Source organism: Zosterops lateralis, assembly GCF_965231275.1.
Source record: "Zosterops lateralis genome assembly, chromosome: 3".
Taxonomy (NCBI): Eukaryota; Metazoa; Chordata; class Aves; order Passeriformes; family Zosteropidae; genus Zosterops; species Zosterops lateralis.
Genome location: NC_139764.1, coordinates 79,974,572 through 79,998,154, shown reverse-complemented (window position 1 = coordinate 79,998,154; position 23,583 = coordinate 79,974,572). Strand labels below are relative to the sequence as shown.

Sequence of the window (23,583 nt, the reverse complement as noted above, 5' to 3'; positions counted from 1 at the left end):
TTGAATAAAGCTGGAATCTTATACTCCTCTCAGCAGGTTTCATTCAAATCCCAGCTGATTTGACAGACAACCTCATGACTATGAGGTGAATGGGTCAAGGCAAAGACTTTGTTGGTGTACACTCAGATTCTTGAGCATTATGCACAGGACAGTGTCAGCTAGAACAATAAAACAAGACAGAAATGGCCACTTTTTTTTTTCACTTACTAGTTTCAAGTAGCAAATATTGAGAGCAAAGTTCTAGGGGAATGCCTCATGAAGCACTTATCTTCTTTTAGACTCATTGCTACAATAAACATTTTAGAGTCATAGCAACAATGCAGTCTGTTAAAAATGCTCAAATTTTCACCCTCAGAAGGAGCCTCAACTCCCCATTTCAGCTGCCACCTACCTTCAAGAAAGCCCTAAGTCCCTTCTTTCCTCTGTTTATCCCAAGAAAGTCACCTGGATGGTTACATTTCTGTAAACAGGTACCACACAGCTTCCAACTACTGTATCCCAACTACACAGAGCACCGGCATAGGAAAATTCTGCAGCAGACCTCCCTGTGGGATGGGTCTAGTCAACCTAGGGGCCCTCTGCTTCCCTCAGAAGGGAGTCACCCACTACTACTACCCATCCCATGTCAAACTGTTATTCAGAAGGGAGATTGCCTGCTTTAGACTTGGGCAGCAGTTTTCAGCATTGGTATCAGCCTCAGAGAGTCCCTGGACACAAACTTCTAACACATAGGAATATGCCTCCTCAGTTTTGTCTCTCATTATCATGAAGATGACCCAAAATATTTTTTTTCAACAATTTTCCTTGTCTTTTTCTTTATAGTCATTACCTAAAGGTCATGATGACAAAAGTAGCTCAATATTAGAAGTCGTATTCCTTCATTTGAAAATTTAAATTGTTGACACTTATCTGTAATGAAAAACATTGTGCAACACTGCTTTTAATTCAACATGCAGAGTAGATTAAAATATCTAAAGAAATTATATTAAAACACTGCAAACCAGAAAAAAACCTTTGCAATAGTCCTTGTTTAAATTATTTCAAACATAACACTTCATATTGCAAGTTCCCTGACATTCTACTTGTTATGTTTGATCACTGGAAGCAAATACTCTCCATCACAAAAAAGAACATTCAAGGTTTTCTATGACTTAAAGTATCCTATAGGCTTAAGAATAATAGAGCTGCTGGTAAACTGATGGCAAATTCTAGTCAGGCATGCATTTAGAGGACAACTTCCTGATCCCCATAAGCTTAAGAAAAAATACAACCTTTTTCACCAGTCAAAAAATAAGACCCTGTGGGTCAGTTCTGCAAAACCACAAACATAGTACCAAATAGAAAGGATTACTAACCTCTATTCAAACTGGGCTCTCATGGTAGGTTGTGTTATGCAACTTTTCCAAAAGCACGTTAGATATTGGCAGACACTAAGAAATATCATCCAAGTCCTGTTTTCACTCTCTCTCTCCCTCCTTTTCTTCTTCCTTTAATATACTCAGTCAATTTGGTGTCCTGGAGAGAGAAAAAATGTTCCATGAAGAAATCACTTTGAAGCTTAATTTTTCACTGCCAAAGTACTTGGGACACTTGTTTTTTCCAGTATTTCTCTAACTCTTGTTATCACTACTGCTGACTCATCTCCTGATGCCAAGGGAAAAACAGTTTTATGGGAACACAAAGAGGTCATGACTGAATTATTTTGGCTGTTATAAATGGCTCTGAAACTCATCCTCTGCACTGCTATTAAACATATTTTCATAAATTCTGGATCAAAGCTAATGTTCCAGAGTAGGAAGATTCCCAGAGAGGTGGAGAAACATGCAGCCTTACCTCTTGAACAGAAGCAGCATCTCTCAAACATTTGTAGTGAACATCACTCTCCTGAATACTGAGGAAGCAACACCCCACAGAAATTCCATTCAGCACTCCAGTGTGAAAAAAATGTTTCCAACCTCTAAGTTCTTGTAAGGTGCAGTAAATCAGGACCGATGCATCAAGGCACTTCTGGAAAACATAAAAGTTCTGCTCCTTTTTTCTCTCTTTTTTTCCCTGCCTCCAAAGCTTGCATACAGATTTTGTTTGTATAAAAACAAAAAAATTGCTGAATTATTTCTTCCTTTTTCATAAAATCCCACATTCTCTCTGCGTATGCATATAAATATATGCAAAAGCAAATCAAGTGATTGCAATAAATCACTATTTCAATGAATTTTACCTGCATTTGCTGTCCATTAGCAGAAGTTATTTGTTAATTCCTTTAACAAAAACTTGTTTGTATATCATGCTGTTTGTGACTGGCTCAGTGTACACATTTATAGCAATATATATGCAACTATATCCTATTGATCAATCAGATAGGTTGCGTCTATTTCTTTATCAGAGGCAGAACATTATGTGATGAGAATATGGACAGACTATGCAGCCTAACACAGCATTGACCAGGAGTGAATCTTTACGTCTGTAAGTCTTTTCTCAAGATTTTAATCAAAGTAATAATCAAGAGTATTGATCAGATGGCTCTATGTGTGTGAGTTCATGTAAAGATAGCAGGGATAGGTTATATAAAGGGACATAAACTGAAAAAATCCCTTCTATTAAGAAACACTCCTGGATACTTCCCTTACCATGAGCTGCAATGTACCATGAGCTGGTAGGTTGTTCAACTAATCCTCATCTGGTGAAATTAAAGAGCATTTTACAGTTCACAGGCTAAAATGAATGTCAAATTATTTAGAGGTGAAGGGACATAGTAACAGAGAGGAAATTTTCTCCTGACCTGAAAGATGTTTGCCTTGCAATTCTCACCCTCACCAGACAAAATATCTCACAAGCAGACAGAGAAGTGCATGGGCTGGACTGCTGCATTAAAGGAATACACGGTGACAGTCTGAGGACAAAGCCCATTGTTGCTGCATGTTGTGCATGAAACCATCCTGGGGCACGTGTGCCCTTTTCTCTTCATGTGCTGCAGTCACACCTACAGGCAAGGCAGACAGAAGAAAGCTGCTCAAGTTTGGCATCCCCTTAGGTTTTAGGCATGGAATGTTTGCTCTATAATTACTATTAGCACAGAGAAAGTTGTTCCGGACAGAGAAGAAGTCAAACTTTGGCTGCTTAGAAAGTCAAAGAGTAGATTGCCAACACAGAGTAAACACGTCCAGCTTCAGCTGCAAGCTGACAGAAGGTCTTGAGGGTTGCAGTATCACAGATAATCACCTGCATCTCTCCTAAATCCTATCACAGGTGTCCTCTTCCTTAATAAAGTTCTTGGTGAACTTTGTTCCATCTGTCAGTTACTTGGAACTGTCACTGAACTTTGGAATATTTTTCATTAAGTCCTGCTGTGGGAAGTCTGGATTAAGCACAATGAAAAAAAAGCAAGAATAAATCTTCTCAGTACATGTTCAGCTGAGGGCTGATGGCTCAGATTACTGTTGGCATCAGCTTCTCCTGAGCATTTCTAGTCCTGGCATTCAGGAGAGCAGTGATAAAGTATGGCTAAGGTCTGTCAATCTCTATTTCAGCAGTGAACTTCACAGTTGAATAAACATACTTCTAAGCATTACAGTTAGATTTTCTTTTTAGGCACGTAGTTTCCTTATTCCTTCACATAGAAATTACTTTCATAGGAAATTTAAAATAAATAGAAGTGAAAGTTCAGTATAGACATGTGGTGTTCATCAAGGAGAACTTCCAAATCAGCAGGAGTTTTCCTTCACAGAGCTGGATACCATCACCATGCCATCATCATCTGCTCATTTGGATCCCACTAGCTACCATGGCTGAAGGCCATTAGCCCCCTTGTCTGCCAGTTTGACCAACAGCATTTTCAGCAGTTTAGTCTCCAGAGGCTGATAAAATGGGGGAAAAAATAACCTATCGTGACGGGTATTCGCCTATTTTCATTCCTAGGAATGAGTCCTGAGCCAATGGGTCCCTGAGCCATGGGTCCTAAATGAGGTTTAATTACTATTAAAATGCCAGAGCACCATGGCAATCACAGTAGAAGTTTGCTTCCTCTGACACTTAGCATTACTCCTGGCCATGCATCCTGCAGAGGCATGGGGCACACTTCTCTCCTCCCATCAAATGAGTGCACATGTGACCTCTTAAAATTTTCCAGTGATAAACAGTCTTTTCCTTTAAGCTTGGATGGCTTGTTTTGAATCAGTACAGGACAAACATTAGGTAGCCTTTCAACAATTCACCATGTCTCTCCATCCCACAGAATTTCAATGCCTTAGACAGAATTAAAAGCATCACTAGCTTGTGGCTGTACTCCAGAATACAATTTTAATGAGAAGCAGTAAGTGTCCTTTTGATATATTTATCTGTACCTGTATCTCGGGTTTTGGGTTCTTTCTGACTCGAGATTTTAGGCTGGTGGTTTGAGTGGGTTTGAGGGAGTGTTTTTCTCTCTCTGACTTTTGAAGGTTTTGAATTTGAATCTGTGCTCCACGCAAGAATGAAGTGGAGTCTCAAGGTCTTGGGGTTTTTTTGTTTCTCGCGTTGTTTATTATTTCTTATCTTACAAGTTCTTTGTGTCTGGTCAAGGTGTTCACAGCAGCTCAGACATGATGTGACTCCCCCCACAATGGGAGGTTGCTTTTATTCAGATAACTACGTACTTATTATTTACAATTTTATACCAATGCCTAGTAACTATACTAGAAGGGTCATTTTTACTTTGACCCAATCCTGTCAAACTACCTTGTGCCCATGTCACTGCAGAAAATGGATGCCAAGGGAAAAGAAGAACAACTCAGGGTTCTATTTTTTTTACTATCTTGTCTCTTTGTATCTACATTCTAAAAATCCTAAAACTACAAAATCTTCTACACAGTGATAAATTACACTACTATTTGTTACACATTTGTGACTTGCAATTCTTCTCTGCTTGGAAGTTTTTCACATGGACCAAAATCAAAGACTGTGTCTTCCTGGGCCCTGTGCCAGGCAAACCCCCCTGCACAGACCTCAGACCCTCTTTCTCGGGTCCCAGTCCTCTCTACCGAGGTCTGTGACCTTCCAGGGCACGCGGAGGGATGTCCTGGACTCTGACACCTGTAAGTTTCTTCAGAGATATTTTATCTTTTTACCCTGATGTTTCAGTTTAAATCATTTACTCTTTCTTTTCTCATGATTGTATTAGTTCCTGTCAGTTTTCAATTACCTTCTTTCAGTGTTCAGGTCCCCTAACATTTGTAGCTATTTTGTATCTCCCATTATACTCCTTTCCTGTTTTTCATGTTGCGTATATTCACACTAATTCAGTAAAAGCTTTGTAAGTTGTAGTTCCTCCACCTGGTATAGGCTGAGGCACAGGATATTTCATATGTCACTGTACAAAGGGGAGACATACCATGAAGGCAATTTCTTTTGCTAGAATGAGAGATGCTTTCCACAGCATGCATCTGTAGGATGAAACAGGTTTGGTTGTGCCAAGTAAAATCTCGTCTCTGTCAGAAGAACATTTGTCATAGCTACGATTTCTCCATTTTTCTCTCTCTCACCACAGCTCTGCCTTGAATGTTATAGAATGAACTTTTCTAATCCAGAAGATGCTGAGAAAGTTTTCTAGTCTGATTCTTTCCCAGTTGTGTTCCCAGCTTCTATTTCTCTCCCTCTGATATGCTTTGTCCACTAGAAATTTTCATTGTGATATTATTTTAAAATTAATTTTTCAGGCTAATATGATCAAATGTGGATGCAAGGAAAAGGGTTGTTTCCAAAAAACTATTTCCTACTTTTGGCAAACATATAATGTTCTTCTGCTGTTTTTATAACATATAACTAATATTACCTGATTCTTTTGGAAACTAGGCTTGAAAGAAGCTTTGATATCTATAAATTATCTTTACAAATCATTTGAGCATTTCAAAGCCAGTGGACATTATGGTAATAACTTATAGTATGTTTTGATTAAGAGCTCAAGCCAGTATGTCATCACCAGAGAAGCTCTCTAGGATAAATAGCACTGCCCATAATGCTGAACAAAAGACATTTTCTTTTTCCCTTTCAAGTTTTGATAGCTAGAGGATACAAGCAAAGTGACTGTGGCACAGCCCCAGGCATATGGAATCCCCTTGCCCAGCTACCTTGTTAATGAAGTGGATCCAAAATGGCAAAAACCTATTAGTCTGAAGTTTTGTTCAAGCAATGTTCAGTCCAGCAGACACAGTGGTTATTCCCCATGTCAGCAGTCACTAGCATCATCCTCTGCTACAAAATTCAAACCATTTGTTCAGCATCTGCACTGAATTAATTCTCTGTTTGAGCTGTGGCAGGGCAATGAATAATCTCTCTACAGTTGCTCATTTGTGCTTGCAATAAAGTTCACTACTTGTGCACGTTTTCACTTGTCAGTAGGGCACTCAAACACAGATCACAGAAAAGTTATTGCCATTTATAGTCCAGCACAGCAAAAGATAGACCCTAAAACATACAGATTCCAGTTCATTCTTTCTCCACACTGCAGGGCAGAAGGCTCAAACATGGAATTTTTTTGAGATGTCAAACTTGGCAACTTGGGATCAAAACTCATTTTGAATATTCACCAAATTTGCAAATCTTTTCTATCTCTCCTCTCTGAGAGAGGATTAATAGGGTCTCAGCACTGTGAGTTAAACCAGATTAGGTCTTGATTTCAGATTCTGCCACCCTGTGATTTTGACCATATCACTCAAGTTTTCAATGTTTTTGCTCTTTGGCTTAAAGCTAAACATTCAAATTTATCGCTTCATAGAAATTTTGTGAAGATTGATTATTATTTCTGTCATGTTCAGCCACTGCAGGCAAAAAGCATCAGTTCCTTTTAAACAGGAATATTTGCTGTCTTATAGCTGCAAGTTATGTAAAATCAATCTATTTATCCCCCTTAATAAAGAGTTCACTACAGCATCCACATGTATAAAGGAACAACATCTTTATCAAGAAGTTCTACTGTGTTAGAACTTCCCTCATAATCATTTCATTCACATCAATTAGGGATATTAATGGTCTGCTCCAGAAGTAACAACTTTCAACAGTTCACATTTTGCACAAACATACCTCTATGAAAACCCTTGAAACCGATATACACAATGGGCCCAGAAAAGTACACGTTGCAAGAAAAAGCACTGGATTATTTCTTTCAAATGATGAATAGTAATGTTGTACTTCACTGGAAAATATCTGCATTTGTATAGTCTCTTATTTCCTTTTACAGGGCTAGGTATGTTATTTCCCCAGGTACTGAGAGGTTTTGTTTCAATTTTCAGGAGCCGTAATCTTTAAATATAAGCTTTCCCCCCAAGTAATAGATACTACACCGAAAGCTTACCTGTCATCAATTACATAACAACTGGGAGACTAAAGGCTTCCTGGGTGTTTTGTTCTCAGATGCCAAACCGAAGCCATGAGAAAGCAGTAGGGAGAACTGCAGATAGAGAGTATTCACCATTAATGTGCATATTTGAGTCTGGATTATGTTCTAGTAGTGTGTGTCCAGCATAACTTCCAGAACAAGATTTCATCACCTTACTGAAGAAACAGCTTTAGAAATATTTAGAGCAGAAATTAATCGAGCCATCTGGAGAACTTAGGTCAGAATGGATGCAATTTCCCAGGGGCCTTCTCACCACAACAGCTTCTTAATAGGAATTAAAGTTCAGTTTAAGTTCGGGTTCTGTCATGCAAAGCACTTCAAGAGATTGGCTTAAGTTACGTGATAAAGGAATTGCCTACGTATCCCAAACCACCTTTACCATGATGTCTCATTCTCAGCTCAACACAAAGCTCTTGTCAGGGCCACAGACTCAACTTCCACCTTGGGCAGCCTCTTAACTGATGTCTCACATCTAAATGTAACACCTATTGGACTTGAATTTACTGAACACTCACACTAAAACAGAAGAATATAAAAAAGACCTGAAAACACACAAAAGTATTTTTATTATAGAATATGGGAAACTAAATAAAATAAAAAGCAACTATCTGGAAGATATTCAAATGCTGCAGATTGTGTAAAACTATGCAAGTTTTATGTTAAAATGACCTTCAAATTCCTCTGTAAGAGATCTGTACTCCTGCTCTCTCTTTTCTTATTTCATGAAAAGGCTCAATAACAAAGTAAAAACAAATCTTTTAAGCAGATATGTTTTAGTGTTCTGATTAACAGGCATATTTTCTGTGAACCAGATCAAACTTATTTGGGAAAGGAACTTACATTGCAGTAAGTTTAGGATGTTTTTACAGATCTCTTCATTTGAGAATTAATTTTTTAAAATAGCACCTACTATTTTATTAATTAATTTGAATTTCAGGTTTCATATGATCCTTGATTTGCCTAAAATTCCTGTTTTATTTTTAGCAACAGCTTGAGCCTAAAACAGCCAGAAAAGCCAGCAGTTCAAGTACACTTTTCCTTCACATCTCACCTTTATATCATTCTAGTGTCTTATCTTGTGGTTCAGTCCTAGGTAAAATTTGTGTTTGAAAGAATCAAAGGCTACTACAGTTTTTAGATTTTTTGCAGCTACAAATCCTGTAGTTTTATGGATTCCAAAGTCCTTATTGTGAATCAAGGAGGGTCCTTTTTTTGGTACCCTTCTTTGGTTCTAACTCCTATGTCGGAAAGCCTCACTGAATTTAGTGCTGCTAAACCTGTTCTCCAGCCTTTACAAATACAGGCACAAGAGCTATACCTGCTACGGAACCAAACTGCTAAAAAGAGTGGTTTCATTCAATAAACACTGCTCCCTTTGGAGATTACAAAATGTGGAATGCTTCCAAAACTCTGCTGTAAGTCCATGGGCATGCAGTGGCTGCACTTGAAAATGTTGGCCTTAATTTTTGTTTGCATCTGTAGCCCTTTCAGATCTGTTCTTTCGTCTACTGGAAGCACAGCATATAAACTAAATTCTGACACTTACTGACTGTGCTGGAGGACAGCAGATCTGCTCTGCCTCAGCCCTGGTCCTCACTCATGTTCCAGAACTGCCTGGCAAACTGCAGATGAATCTTTTTGGTGGTGAAGGAGAAGGCCTGGGAGCAGATGTCCCTCCAGTGAGAAAGACAACGTGACAGATGAACTCCAGCATGAGTTTGACTCACACTCTGAGGGTCCAGCCTGGCAGAAAAATGGCTAAAATAATTAGGAAGAGTGCTCCTCAAAGATGTTGTTTAAATCAAAAAGTTTAATAAAGAAGAAAAACAAAATAACAAAATGTTACAGAGAACAAATAATAAGCCGCAAACAGACACCTGAGAAATCTCAGACCCCCGGCTACAACACCTCAAAAAGCCTTTCTTTTGTGCTCTTTGTTAAATACTGAATGTTTTAAGAGGGATAACCTGGCTTGCAGCCAATAAGATCACCTAGGGGTTTTGAGTTACATTCCCAGAGTCCAATCTATGCCCCTGTGTTGGCACTGAGTCAATCATTGTCAGGAAGCTATGGAAGAATCTAGGTAAACTTCCTAATATGTCAGAGGTAAACTGAAACTCTTTCCCTATTTGGAAGCACCCTCTGGGGATGTGGGGTGCATTACTACACTCCAGCCTTGCTCACCTCCACTTATTGCCATTTTTGACACAATTTATACTCCAGGAATGTCAAGAAAGATCACAACTGCTTTTGATTTCTCAATGGGAGGGTAGGTCTCAAAGTCCTAGATAGAATCCAAATGGAGCTGATATGAGCTATTACTAAATTAATGTCCCCTGCTGGAGTGGCAAGTTTATTTAGTACGCTTTCCTGTATATACAAATATTTCTGCAAAACAGACCTTGGAAGACAATATTCATGATCTGAAAGCAAGGAAGGAAGGGCAAAGGAAAGGCAGGAAGCCATTAGGTACAGACGGGGAGGAGCTGGCAGTGGGGGCTGCAGAGGGTTCCAGCTGACCCCAGCAGACCCTCTGCAGGGCACAGCTGACCCCAGCAGCTGGTACATTTTCATTTTATCCAGGTTTGCTCAGATATCATTGGAGGCAGAAGAATCCTGAGTCATCACTACCATTCAGCATGATGTGGTCCATCAAGGATATAAGGAGTTGTCACAACAGCTGAAAGCTGTTCTCAATATCACTGGGACAAAGCCAACATAAAACCCTCAGCCTTCTGATAAGGGGAACTTCTGTCACTGGGCACCTGATCCTCATGGTGTTCAGTATCTCACAGGGTCAGATCAAACTAAAACAGAAGTGGAAACATTGGCTATGTGTCCAAATGCTGAATATTTTTGTGCATTGTGCAGTCAGTACACACTTTGCTTAACCAAGGCCTTTGCCAGACAACCAAGAATATTATTTCTGTCAAATGGAGCAAGTATCACTTGCAACTCATTCTTGATTAAAAATCTGAACTGAGGATCCCAAACCTGTCTTCATACAAATTCATGTGAAAAGCATTATCTCCAACGAGGATTGAATCAAACAGTCCTGATTTGCCTCTGTCAGTTTACACTTCCTTTAATTTAAGGATAATCTTGCCTGCAAGTTTGTTCCCACATCCAAAGTAGAAGAGAGACAGGCATAAGTGGATAATTTGTCTTTGGTTCTCAACACATTTTTTTAAAAGTAAACATCATTTTACTTGCTATAGCTTATAATAGCAAATAAATTCTATTAAGGAGAAGAAATATGTTTAATTGGACTCACTGTAGCCTCTGGATAACAGATAAGTTTTCAAGCACAAAAACACTTCTCTGGAAGTGCCCTAAATGTTCATCTGTTTCCCATAAGACTCTCACTAGTAACAAACAGAAGTAAGATGATTGCTTTCCCTAAAAACTTGCCCTTACATTTACTCTGAGATTTTATTTAATGCTCATCTAGTGGACAGTGGCAACCCCATGGCTGCTGCAGAGCAAAACACCAGTCCTTTCACCTGCCCATTTTCACCTGCTGAGAGTGTAGTGCCTCCTCCCTAAATTTTCATAGTGTAGCAAAGTGCAAACAGAGTGCAAATATTTCTGTATGTTCCAAGGGATTTTCTGTTCCACTGAACAAACAAGTCAGTAAAGCCTGTGACTGTACAAACATGAGGAACAGGCCCTGCAATTGGAGAGCTGCCCCATATGGTTGCAGGGTGGCGAGATCCCTGGCTCAGGAGGGAACAGGGCAGCTCTCATCCATTCATCCATGCATTTGAAAGCTATTTATGTACATTTGGAGGTGTAATTACAAATTTTATCTGGAGGTGTTCTCCAAATATAATTTGTAATTAAAATTAAAATAGGAAAACAGTTAATAGGACACTTTATGGAAATGGGCTGTTTAATCACAAACTACCTCACACTGCAAAGGCACATACACATAGGAGTAATTTCCATTCAGATAAAACAGGAGAGTGTTTCTACACCAAACACACAATATTCATTTCCTGCAGTCACACATACTCCACAAGCAAGGAAAATAATACAATATTGGAAAATTTGCAAACTATTGCAAAATAAGAAGAATTTACTATCCAAAAGAATTTACTTATTTACACCAGATGTTACAAATTAAATGCAGCCTTACAAAAGAAGATGAATGCCGTCCAAGTTTTCAATGTTTTTTGAGGTGTGACAAGAGTATGGAGGTCACAACACCCCACCACCCCACCCCACCCCCCCCCAACCATTTACTGCACTTTCCTGCACTTCTACAATAAGAACTTAAAAAACTTGGGATCATAGAATGGTTTGGGTTGGGAGAGACCTTTAGAGATCATCTAGTGTAACCTCTCTGCTGTAGCAGAGACATCATTCACCATGTCAGTTATCTCAAACTCATATCCAACATAACCTTAAATACTTCCAGCAAGGGGCATCCACAACTTCTCTGGGCGAACCTTTGCCAGTGCCTCATCACCCTAATCATAAAAAAAAAAATCTTCCTCGTGTCCAGGCTGAGTCTACTCTCTTTCAGTTTGATACCATTGTCCCACGAGCTATCACTACAGGCCTTTATAAAAAGTCTCTGTCTTGCTCATAAGCTCCCTTCAGGAAGTGGAAGGATAAGTTCTCCCTGGAAACCTTCTAGCACTCCAGCCCTCTGATCATCTTTGTGGCTCTCCTATGGATTTGTTCTATCTTGTACCACCCCACAAGAGTGGAGTAGGGGTGGGAAAATCCTCTCTCTCAGCCAGCTGGTTACATTTCTCTTTATGCAGCCCAGGAAGGCATTGGCTTTCTGGGCTGCAAGTGCTTATTACTGATTAATATTCAATTTTTCTTCCACCAGTATCCCAAAAGGTTTCTGGTCAGAGCTGCTTTCAGTTTGATCACCCCCTCTCTGTATTGATACTAGTGATTACCCAACCCAGGTGTAGGATCTTGCATTTTGCCCTGTTTACCTTAATGAGGTCCACAGGGTCCCACATCTCGAGGCTGTCAGGTCCCTCTGGACACCAGCCCTTCCCTCCAGCATACTGCTCCAGCCAACTTGGTGTCAGCCACAAAATTAGCAGAATGTTTCACATTTGGTTGTGTCTTGTAAGTGAAAACAGCAAACTGAACCTCCAAACTTATTCAACTTTTTTACCATGCTAATAATTATTTCTATTAACATTAAATTATATACATAGGCAAGGCACGTAATATATAAAAATATGATTTTTATATATTCAGACACCCAAACTGAGACAGTCTTTACTTATTCTTTGTAGGCTGGATTCTGCAGGTTGCTTTTGTTTGCCACAAATGCCATTAATCCAGAGCATTTTAAAACAGAAGATAATGCAAAGCACAGTAAAAGCTCTGCTCAATAAGAGCATCTCTCAGCTGACTGTAGTGGGACATAGACTTTTTCATCAGAAAGAGTTGTTGTCCTAAAATTTGAGCTACAAAGGATGAAAGGTAGTGGGATAATAATGAAAAATATCTCTCTTCCTGGTCTTATTTTCTCTCTTTTAGATGTCTGGAGAGAAGTGTAATTGTCTGAAAGAGTAAAATCTTTTCTATCTCGATTATTGCAGACAATGACTAGAGCCATGTGTAGCCAGTGTTCTCCCTTGACAGTTCAAACCAGAAACAATTCAGGCATAAGCTCCATTTAGTAGCTGCAGTGAGTATGCTTTCCTTTTCCAGCTTTGCAAGAAAATACAAATTATAATTTTATTCACTGCTCTTCAAGCCATCTGAGTTTTGTCAAAGGTTAGAGCCTGAACCAGTTTCTCTGGGCCCAATGGAAGTTTTTTCTACTAACTTGTTTTGACATGAGTTAGACAACAGGAATTCATTGGACTTTAGCACAAGAAGTGAATTTATTAGTTAAATCACTTTGTGAATTTATTAGTTAAGACTGTTACACACATCTGCAGAGCTCCAAAATTACATTGAAGAATTGGGTAGTAAGAAAAGAATCCTAGAAAGGCATTTATTGTAAAAATTGGGGTAGATACATGTTACATTGACTAAGCTGTTGCCCTTGGAAGAGTCTAAACACAAAATCTTACAAAGAGATTTAAGGTACTTACCTCTATAGATAAAGGGCAAAGTCACACCAATAAATGGGAAAAAGGTAATGAGGTCTTTGCAAAGCTCTCTGTTGTCGACTTAAGGTGCAGTCTGGTGAATGCCAGAAGGGAATATGAATTTTCACTGAAAAAAGCCAACTACAAAACAAACAAAAACCCCTAACCCCATCCTCTCCAAAGAAACTAGATCTTTATTTGCCATTAAAACAAGCACAGGATGGTGAAAGTGAATTGAGTCTTATGACTGTAATTTGTTACACAGTCACTAAGCTAATATCTGAGCCTCAGCATCTGCTGACTCCTCATAAAAACATTCTATTTAGCAACAGTTTTGCTGATACTGTATAACAGATTTGCTTTATTTTCTCCTCCTTTTCCCTTTATTGCAAGGGATATTTATATAGAAATAGAATGCTTGCTTCTGAGGAGTTCATCTGTGCCTTCTGGCGTTTCTGCCTCTGTTATCACAAACACATGATCAAGATCTGACATGGAGTACCAGCTGAAAGAGATGACAAACCCTGCTGAAGCAAAAGGCCTGGCTGGTGATTCAGAACAGAATATTCTCTCAGGGGGACTCAGAGACCAAGGCTTCTGGATACTGATCTACATTTGCCATAGAATTGCTCACTAATCTGTCACCTTAACTCGTGCATATGCATTAGTGTACATGAATATTTTCTCTAGTTCATATGTATCCTGCATATAATTGTTTTGTTATTATTAGTTCTTCTTATTACTAATTAAAAAAAGAAAAAGGAACTATTTGACTTATTGATGTTTCATCAATGGTATGGGGGGAAAAGGCTACTCAGATCTTGGTCAAATTAGTTGCTGTGGATTTTCACACATCCATTGCATCAAGCACCCATTCAACCACTCATCTTTCATTTCTGGCACATCTTCAACAGCCACATCTGTATTCTTTTGGGGGTTTTTTGTTACTGATAAACACAAGTCTGGCAATAAAATGGATTTCATCTCATTCCAAATACATGCCATTAGCAATCTCCTAGGATTTTCCACTATCTGAAATTATTATTATACTGGCCTAATTTGTCATTGTGCACAAACACTTACCGAGTTTTAAAAGCTGGTGAGTTACTATCAAAGTAGCTGAACACTCCCTAAACAAATTCAGATACATATTTTAAAATAAAGAGACATACCTGACTTTGATTTTCACTGGGAAACTGAACCAAGGCAATACAGTGAGGATACCTTCAACCCAATCTAAAAACATGCTCAGTAGAAATTCTGCTGTTACACTAAATTCAATTGCAATTGCAAAATTGTCCCATGACATAGGCCCTTGGGAGAGATTTTGCTATTAAAAAATCCTCAGTCCTGGTTCTCAGATGGCAGGGACTGGCCCACTGAACATCCCAGAGCAGTTAGATTAAGGGTAGCAGCTGGGTTACTGATGAAAAAAGTGTCTAATTTTAAAAACTTGCCAAAATCAAAAGCTCCCACTGATGTGTCATTTTCTAAAGACTGTAGTGATTCATCATAGATCTTTGCTTTTTCAAGTTCAATACCCCCTGCAGTCACGTCCTTAGGTGGAGAACCTGGTTGCTTAAGACCAAGAAAAGGAAAGAAGGAAGCTGGGAAATTAATAAAAATATAAAGACAATCATTGGAAACCCAAATACACTGAATGTCAAAAGGATAGGTGCCAATTCAATTGAAGTGGAGAAAAAGAAACTGTTTTAGTTGGTTGTTTTTGTTTTGTTTTTTTTTTCTCTTTTTCCCTAAGAGAAGGAAAAGGCTGTTTAGGAAGCAACCTTTCTGTGACAGATTGCAAATCCCATTTATTTTCCACTTCATCCAAGAAGCTGAAGCCCACTATATATGCTGCAAGCTGAGGAAGAGCACAGCCCAGTGAAAAGAGCTGTGCAAGCAAATCTCTTCCTATGCAACTACAGTTCAACAATAACTCAGAAAGTCCTTTTTCCCCCAGAGGAGAACATTGACTCTTTTCCAAAGGGAGCTGTAGAGTCTCCAGAAGTTTTCATTCCTTCTTACATATCAAAATCCTCTGGAGCTCACAGACTCCATTTGGGCATGGAGAGTAACAGCTGAGTCCTCCAGCAGAGCACCACAGGCATTAGGAGGCCAGCATGTTCTAGATGAGTAGAAAAGGTAGAGCACATTTTAGTCAGGCTATTCAAATTACACCATAGCATTTCTGCCTTCTTCCTTCAGTAAAAATCTGTTATGGTCTTTTTCCCAACAGAGCACTAGTAAAGAAGAAAATTCTGCTTCTGGGAAGCCTAGGCTGTCTGATTTTATAGCAAAGGCTTTGGGATGAAGTAAGTGAACCAAGACAGTTTATGTTTTTTAATTAAACTGGCTGGAAAAACAGAGCTCTACTGCTGACCCTGCTGCTCAGTGACTCAGAGGGGGTTACAGCTCATCTTATCTTTGCATTTTAACAGCTTTCACCAATCACCTCTGCTACATCTCAGTAAAGCTGATGGAAATTCACACAACTAAGACATGAAACATTTCAACAATATAATTCTCCATATCACATTCTTTCCTCCCGCTGTACTTGTGGGAAAATAATGGAAATCTAGCATGAGATCTAAAGTTACATAAATGTGGAGTAGAGGCCTGACTGCTGGGTTTCAAACAGGGACGTGGCCTTGATAGAGACCATCATAGGCTTATTCTGAGAAATGAGGGATATTGTGGTATAGCTCTGACACATCTGATGACACTTCAGAGCCACCAGAGATTCTGACTCAGTTCTCACCACAACTGTCACGCTTGGATGGCACCCAGCAAAACAGATTAGCCCTTGAAAACTAGTTGCTAGAGATGTAGGTGGGCAGCAGATCTCAGTTGCCACCTCAGAAGAAACTTCATCTTTGGAAAAGAATTAGTAATTTTGTAACCATCTCCAAATTACATCTGCATGTTTCCCAAGTGCAAACAATATTGCATACTGGACCTGCCATATAAAAACTGTGCAAATTTATTGCTAGCACTCTGTCATGAATGCATCAACACAGTGTAGAATTAAGCAACAAGGGCAGCAGACCAGGGCTGTGTACCAAACAACCAGACACTGTCTGTCCATCAGCCTAAGACATGATCCCTCTCAGAAGGTCTGACAGTTCAGATTTCCAAGTAAAACATAAGAAGAGGCGTGGGTGACTTAATAACTGTGACCTTTCCTTCTGAGTAATGGTCCAATTCAGTGGTTCTTTCAAAAAGAAGAATCTTTCCATTGATGTCAACAGAAGCTGACCATCATACCCTAAGAAAGAGATGGCGAAACTTCTTGGTCTCTGTGACTACACTGGTTTTAAGAAACAGCCCAGTTTCCTTTTTGGTAAGTCTTGGCTAATAAACTGTGGCTGATGCTAACAGTTTGCCATGGCTGCTGAGAAGGGGACCAGCCCCCACTGCAGGTCCCTACAAATTTTTTAAACCAGCTGATAGCTGTTTAGTGATGCAGTTACAGCCAAGGACATGGAGGCAAACACTGCACAGCAATTCAAGGAAAGAAGGTCATGGAAATAAACTGGAGCTCTAAAAAAATGAAAATAAAGTAAAGGGAAGTGGTTGCAAATAATAGATTTGATTGATAAAGTCCCTTTAAGTGAAGATGCAGCTAAAAGTTCAGACCTGTCCCTCACTAAAGCCAACAAGATGGTTTTATATAAAACCTGGTAATCAAAGGCTACAACAAAGTTGGATTTTCTGACTCAGATTTTACACTGCACTTTGCATCCCTCTCCCATACCCCATCTGCCTCTCTTTTCTTCCACAAAAGAGTATCCCTGTCCAAACTGTTTATCAGGAAAAATCCTGGGCCAGATAACATGCCTGGATCACGTCAGAGCACTACTGAGACACATGTTGGTTACTAGTGACCAAAATCATGCCTGAAAACATGCTGCCGGTTGAACGACCAAAGGACAATGGCCTAACCTCTACCCCAGGACTCCCTTACCTGCAGGGAACAGGGAATCTACAGACATAAGTAGGAAAAAAATGAGGGGAAAAAGCCTTGTGAAACCAAGTGCTCCTTACTTGTCACTGCTGTCTGCTCTTCAGGAGGCTTCCAGTTTCACCTCAGCTTTGGCTTGAGTTATCAGTTCATTCATTCTGAAGCTGTTTTAATGTGGAATGAAAAAACCAAGCAGAGTGTTCACACCTTTAAAATTTCACTAAATAAAATAATAATAAATTCTCACGTACCCAGTGAAGAAGAATCACATCAAAAACTTGCACTTTGTCAAAAGACCCCTTGGGGACATAGCTTAAGGCTGGGCTCCTGCCTCTGAGAAACTGTGCAGCCAGGAACAGTGTGGTTACATCCATAACTCTAAGCTTGCTAGCCAGAGTCTTTAACCAGCTGTTTGAGATATTTGAGGAAAAACACAGATAGCAGACTGCTAGAAATTATATACATTATCTTATAACAATAAGTTCAGTTTTGAATTTTTAGCTTTGAGTATTTCTGTGGGAATAACAAGGAAAGACGAGCATTGTGAAGACAAAACAGCACTGGAGTTTCTGTTTCCATAGCACTTTATAAAAGCTGCGATTCCATATGTTCCCTTTTTGCAAACAGTTTTAAAGGAAAGGAAAGTTTTCAAAGCAAGTGAAGTGGCCACGTTCCAAGCAGAGGAAGCAAGAAGGTTTCAAGATGCATTTGAAATTTACAATTCTACACTAAGTTTTGACACAACTTAGACCTGCTTTTTCACTGGAATCATCAGCTTGGGGATTCCTTGCTTGTTGGTTTGATTTTTCTTTCATGTGATTCTCAAGTTCCCTCCTGACATTGTAGTTTTACCTTTCTGTTCCTTGGAACCAGCTCTGAAGAGTATATGTTTGTTATAGAAAATGACTGATCTAAAACTTGACAATTTTGGGAAAATAATTAAAGATTGATGTCAAGATCAAGTGAACTTTCAGGACAGAAGGAGTTCCCTGTTACTTTACATGACCATGAGCTGCTGCTTCCACTTTGTTTGGACGTTTGCATTTGTTCAGCTGAGTTTGATCTGTTATCACAGCTGGCTATCAGCCTGATGCAGCTGCTCCTTCTTGACCTTTTGCTTGAAGTATATTTTCTCTCCCAAATCTGTTAGGATGCACAAGGCTGGACAGCAATTCCTTGGGGATGACAAATGTCACTGGCAGGACCTTCAACACCTGCCTTCCTAGTACGATGTACACAAGGAGGAACAGAGCTCCACACAGCAGAGCCACAGGAGTGAGGAGGAAGATATTTACTGTTTCAGGTTGCAGCTCTCTCATCTATAAAATTGAGGAGCAAGCAACAACTGTCTGGAGAAACCTAGAAGGCAGCTTCTAGAAAACAACAAGGGACAAGGATGACACTGATACAGGGCCTATGGGAATGTAGTATTTACCAACAAATATTTAATTAACAACAGCCTGGTGTCACGGAGGGGAGAGAAATTTAGACTGCAATGCTACTGGGAAGTTGTCTTTTTTTTTCTTCTCTTCTTTCTGTCTGTCTCTTCCCTTTCTATGTCCTAAGAAGGCTCTTCTCTCCCTGGTGACTGCAGGGTAGCTCATAGCTGACGCCTTCAGAGAAGAGGGGGTTTTTTACTATTGAAACTCAGATCATCTCTGGTCCTGATTATGCCTGGAATCTAAATCACATATTGCAGCCAGTAGAAATGACATGATGTCTCTCTTGGGGAGAGGGAGTAGTAATCTAGTCTGTAAAATTCAGCCTTACCAAAAGTAAAGTCAAAAATCAAATCAGTCTTCTGAGGGTACCACAATATTTCCCATTTTAATCTCTAGGGGAACTAAAGCAGAACAATATGGGCCTGTCAGTTTTTGGGCTCCTTGTTTTGGAGGGCTCCTAAGGTGACTCAGTGATGTAGGCACAAGTCAGTAACCCGCACACCTTACCACCAAGGATTTGGGCATGAGCACCAGAGAACACACTCACAGGCACACATTGGCATTTTGTAATAACAGAATCTCAGTTAAAGACTGAGCAAATGTCAAATGTTAAATAATCCCTCAATTCCAAAAGGAAAAATTGCTATGAGCAGTTGTAACCTCTTACAGCAGAATTAAGCACATGTTGAAGAGCTCCTTATCCAGGTGACACTGTCAAGGCAGATCTCTCAAGAAAGGAGCTGTAGATCCCAGTCACATCTCCACCAGCAGATGCCCTACAAATTGCAGGATCAGGATGGGGCTGCAGTGGGCTCAGCCAAGACACTGCTGCCACAGGCTGTTCTGCAGCGATAGGGCTGCATCCTGACCAGATATCCCAGCTAGCCCAGGAAATCCAGGAAGTCCAGATGGGGACACAGGTGACACAGACATATCCATGGCACAGCTCAGGTGAGGATGAGACTCATAATCCCAGCAGAAATTCAGCTGCAGTGGAAGAGAGGGAATCTGCTGACACATCTTCATGTCTCATCAGTCCCCAACCTTTTATGATGTCCACTCAAAGCTTCACAGCTTTTGGGGAAGAATCCTGAATGTCCTCTGTTTGCATTTTTTATTGTTAAACACGTTAGATATTCTTCATATGTTTTGAAAAGCTAACACACTGTCTCGCCCAGCTCATCAAGCAGGAAAGCTAGATGATATTGAGCTTTGAACTCATGTTAGTGATATACCCCTTCATTTACACTCATAGCTGAGGAGACAGATACTGTCATACATGTGTGCTCAAGAGGTTTCTGCAGAAAACTTAAATGCAAGCATCACAGTTTGTGCTTTTTTGCCTTCTTTCTTCGAAGCACAGTCAGATACCACATTAGCAGAAGAAAATTATTTAATTCTATAAAATTTTCATTTGGTTGCAGGGAAGCAAGTCAATCCAGGCAGCAGTGTAGATATATTTGACTTCTATTCATCCGATCATCAGTATTCTGGTCTTGCTGTTGAAGCACTCCTCTAAATATTAGGTAGCTAATGAACTTGTACCTCTTAAGTGACATCGACACATTGAAGACTTGTAGATTTGAATTCACTGTCATTTTGCTTTTCTCATATAGTTTTTGCAATTTGCTTAATATTACTCAAAATATTCAGTGAGAGAAGGGGGCCAGTTTTGGGGGGGAAGAAGGTATAGGGGTGAGTTACATATATTCAAGGGTTTATTTCTGAGCATTCTGTCTGTAATTCAGCCAGGCAGCTAAGAGCATTGCAACACAGCAATAAGAGGGCACATATATGCTTAGAATTAGATGCAGACATAAAAAGCTGCCAACACTGGAACATATAGCAAGTGTTCCACTATACTTCCACTAAACAATGCAGTTCAGGAAATGAAAATGCATTTTGTAGTTCAGGGTTCTTTTTCTGTCAGTATTCCAGGAGCAAAAGCAAAGAATAACTGTGGGAAAGATTAAGTGCTTAAAAGCCTCTTCAGAAAGGATGTTTAGTCCTTAAAGAGAAACGTAGATTAAAAAAAAAAAAAACCTCCTCATCATTCCAACATTACACAATACACATTTCTTGACCATTTGCATTAAATATAATGTTCTGAAAAGCTCAAAGAATCACATGACTGTGAGACTGGGAGAAAAAGGCATTTATACAGTTATAAAAAAAAAAAAGGCAGTTTATTGTATATTACATCCTTGCCTTTATTCAATTCCAAGCTTTTTAAATTACAGTGTATGGAAAAACTACAGATATGGCTTATCAAAATGCATAATTTTTCACAAGCTGGACACAGGTCTTAGAGATGTAAGAGAACCATAATTCAGAGTAAAGAAAAGAGCTGAAAAAATGCTGTTTGAAAACTATGCACTTTTTATACCATTCATAGTTATGATAGAGCCTTAGTTTAATAGAAATACTACTTAAAAAAAAATAAACTCCACCTTAGAAACAGCAAAAGATTTTCTTTAATCATTTATTTGAAGATATCCAACCTGCTACACAAAGTTAAATTTTCAGAGCTGTAAATCAGGCAGATGGTGTTACTTTAAAGAATTTTTGCAGGTAATTCAAAGCAAAAGCTCTGTGCCTCTAAGAATAGTATGAGTTTCCTGGCATTTGCTTGGCTGATGCCAACAAACAAGCTTAGAGATGCCTCTATTCCAAGAGAACTGGATAGAAAGCCTCTCATTTTTCCAAGACAATAAATCCTCTTCAGCACAGCAGATAAGAGACAGGTCTTCCTCTTGACATGCAGACCTATATGTTCTCATCCAAGTGGTGAGCTGGAAGTCTCAAGACATCTATTTACTCTAGGCCAAGAGTCCATAAAATTCCAAGAAATCTCTCTGGAGCTTACCTCAGAAACAGAATACCAAAGCAGAACAAAGAAAATAATTAGGAATTTTCTTTGCCAACAAATACAACATCTCTTTATTCTGCAGCTAATGCAGCCTCCCTTCCTATTGGCAGCATGCACAGAGTAAGACAATATGAACAATGTGAAGGATTAAAGATAAATTGGATTTTTGTCCTTTGATTAAACAATGCTTGACTTCTTTTCTAAAGTCAAACAAATAAGAGCTAGTGGCAATGACCAGGGGGAAATTCTGTTGAATTCCCAGCCCCCTTTTTTTTAAAAAGTACTGAATGCACATGATAATAACATCACAAAAAGTCTCATAAGCAAACTAGAAAAAAAAATCTGTCCTCTTATGAACACCATCTTGGCTACTTCAATTTACCCACACTCAATCACTTCCCTCCTTATTTCTTCCTCTTCTTCATATTTCCTCACTTAATTTGGATTTTATATAGTCAATTGACAACAACAGGAAATATGTCCAAAATGTTTGTAAACAAAAACTCCTGTGGACTTTGCTCTGAGTCTTGACTTTTCTCAACTCCACCATCATGCTCAAACAATTCATCCATCATGGCCTGAATAGTGCATGGAAAGATAAATGGAATGGCAAGAGCTCACAAGAGTAAGAGAAGAAAAGCAAAACAGCTGACAGACAAACACTGGACAAATTTTCCCCTGAAAGAATTAGCTGGAAAGAAAAGGCAATGCTAAACAGTATCCATCAGGCCTTCTAAATAACTCAAAGCTCTTCTTGTCATACAGTGGTTTCAGTCATCTGAGCTAAATGCACAAAATGCACAAATTTAACTGTCTCCAAAGTTGTATGGCAATTGGTTTTGTTGTATCTGTGCTACTTTCTACTGGCAATCTATGCTCCATTACAAGATCCTTGAGAGGAGAAAGTGTTGTTACCTCCATTCTGAAAAAATAGGCATAAGCACCAACAGTGCTGAGGGTAAATGGAATTTGTTTCTAGTTCCAGAGAAGCCACAGCACTTCAATCTCCATCCTGGGTAAAAGTGAAATAGTTAGATTTGGAGCATACCTCAAATTCCCATAGGAAACCAGAGAGTAGACCAAGGAATCAAATTCAATATCAACTGAATAAATTTCATTCAGGTCTCAGGGCAGCTCCATCTGACCAGCTGGTCTTGTTTCCTTGACTTCAAAAACTGGTTTGATTATTCTACACAATCTGCCAGAGAAGTCCTTCATTCTATTTGCAGTACCCACACAGGGGATGGAATACATTTGACTAAATAAACTTCCTCAATCATTAAACTCAAACAACCTTTTTATGAAGATAAGGTAGTTTTCAGAATCCATCCCAATAAAATTCAGCCCAAAAGAATGGATTCTGGGATCACTCATTTTATAATCAGTAATATCTGGTTTTGGCTTTAGACTAAATTATCTGATCTGAACAACAGCACTGACATTCCAGAAGCCTGTGAACAAGATTGTTTTATGCAGTTCAGTAGCAAACAGTGCAGCACAGTGGGTGCTGTGGGAGAGGCAACCTCATCTCAACACACACCTAATGTTACACACATGGACAGAACTGTTGAAATCAGTGGCTTTAGCTGAGTGTTTATATATTTAACTTTCAAGTGGGTATGGGCCAGAGCAAGAGCAAACAGTGAAATCTTGATGTGTTGTAATCACCAAAGGTCCCACTGAAGTCAGTGCTGTAAAGATGCCATCTGTGGCAGCAAGAAATACACCCAGTAACTCCTGCAGACTTGGAATGCTCTTCTTAGTGCTCTATTCTGGTCTGTGCCAGTAGTACTGAGCACATGCTTTTTTTTCATTACTTACCTTCTTTTCCTATTTCCCCCCCCCCACCAATAAAAGAGCAGATC

The 23,583-nt window shown here is 39.3% G+C and overlaps 1 long non-coding RNA gene across 1 annotated transcript; it reads right to left on the bottom strand.

Annotated features, from left to right (window-relative positions):
- Positions 1-1,358: 1,358 nt before the first annotated feature.
- Positions 1,359-22,877, bottom strand: LOC310907862. Its single transcript, XR_014589735.1, has 3 exons — positions 22,767-22,877; positions 1,834-2,007; positions 1,359-1,515 (listed from the first exon to the last, which is right to left on the bottom strand). It is a non-coding gene; the product is annotated as an uncharacterized lncRNA (long non-coding RNA).
- Positions 22,878-23,583: the final 706 nt, after the last annotated feature.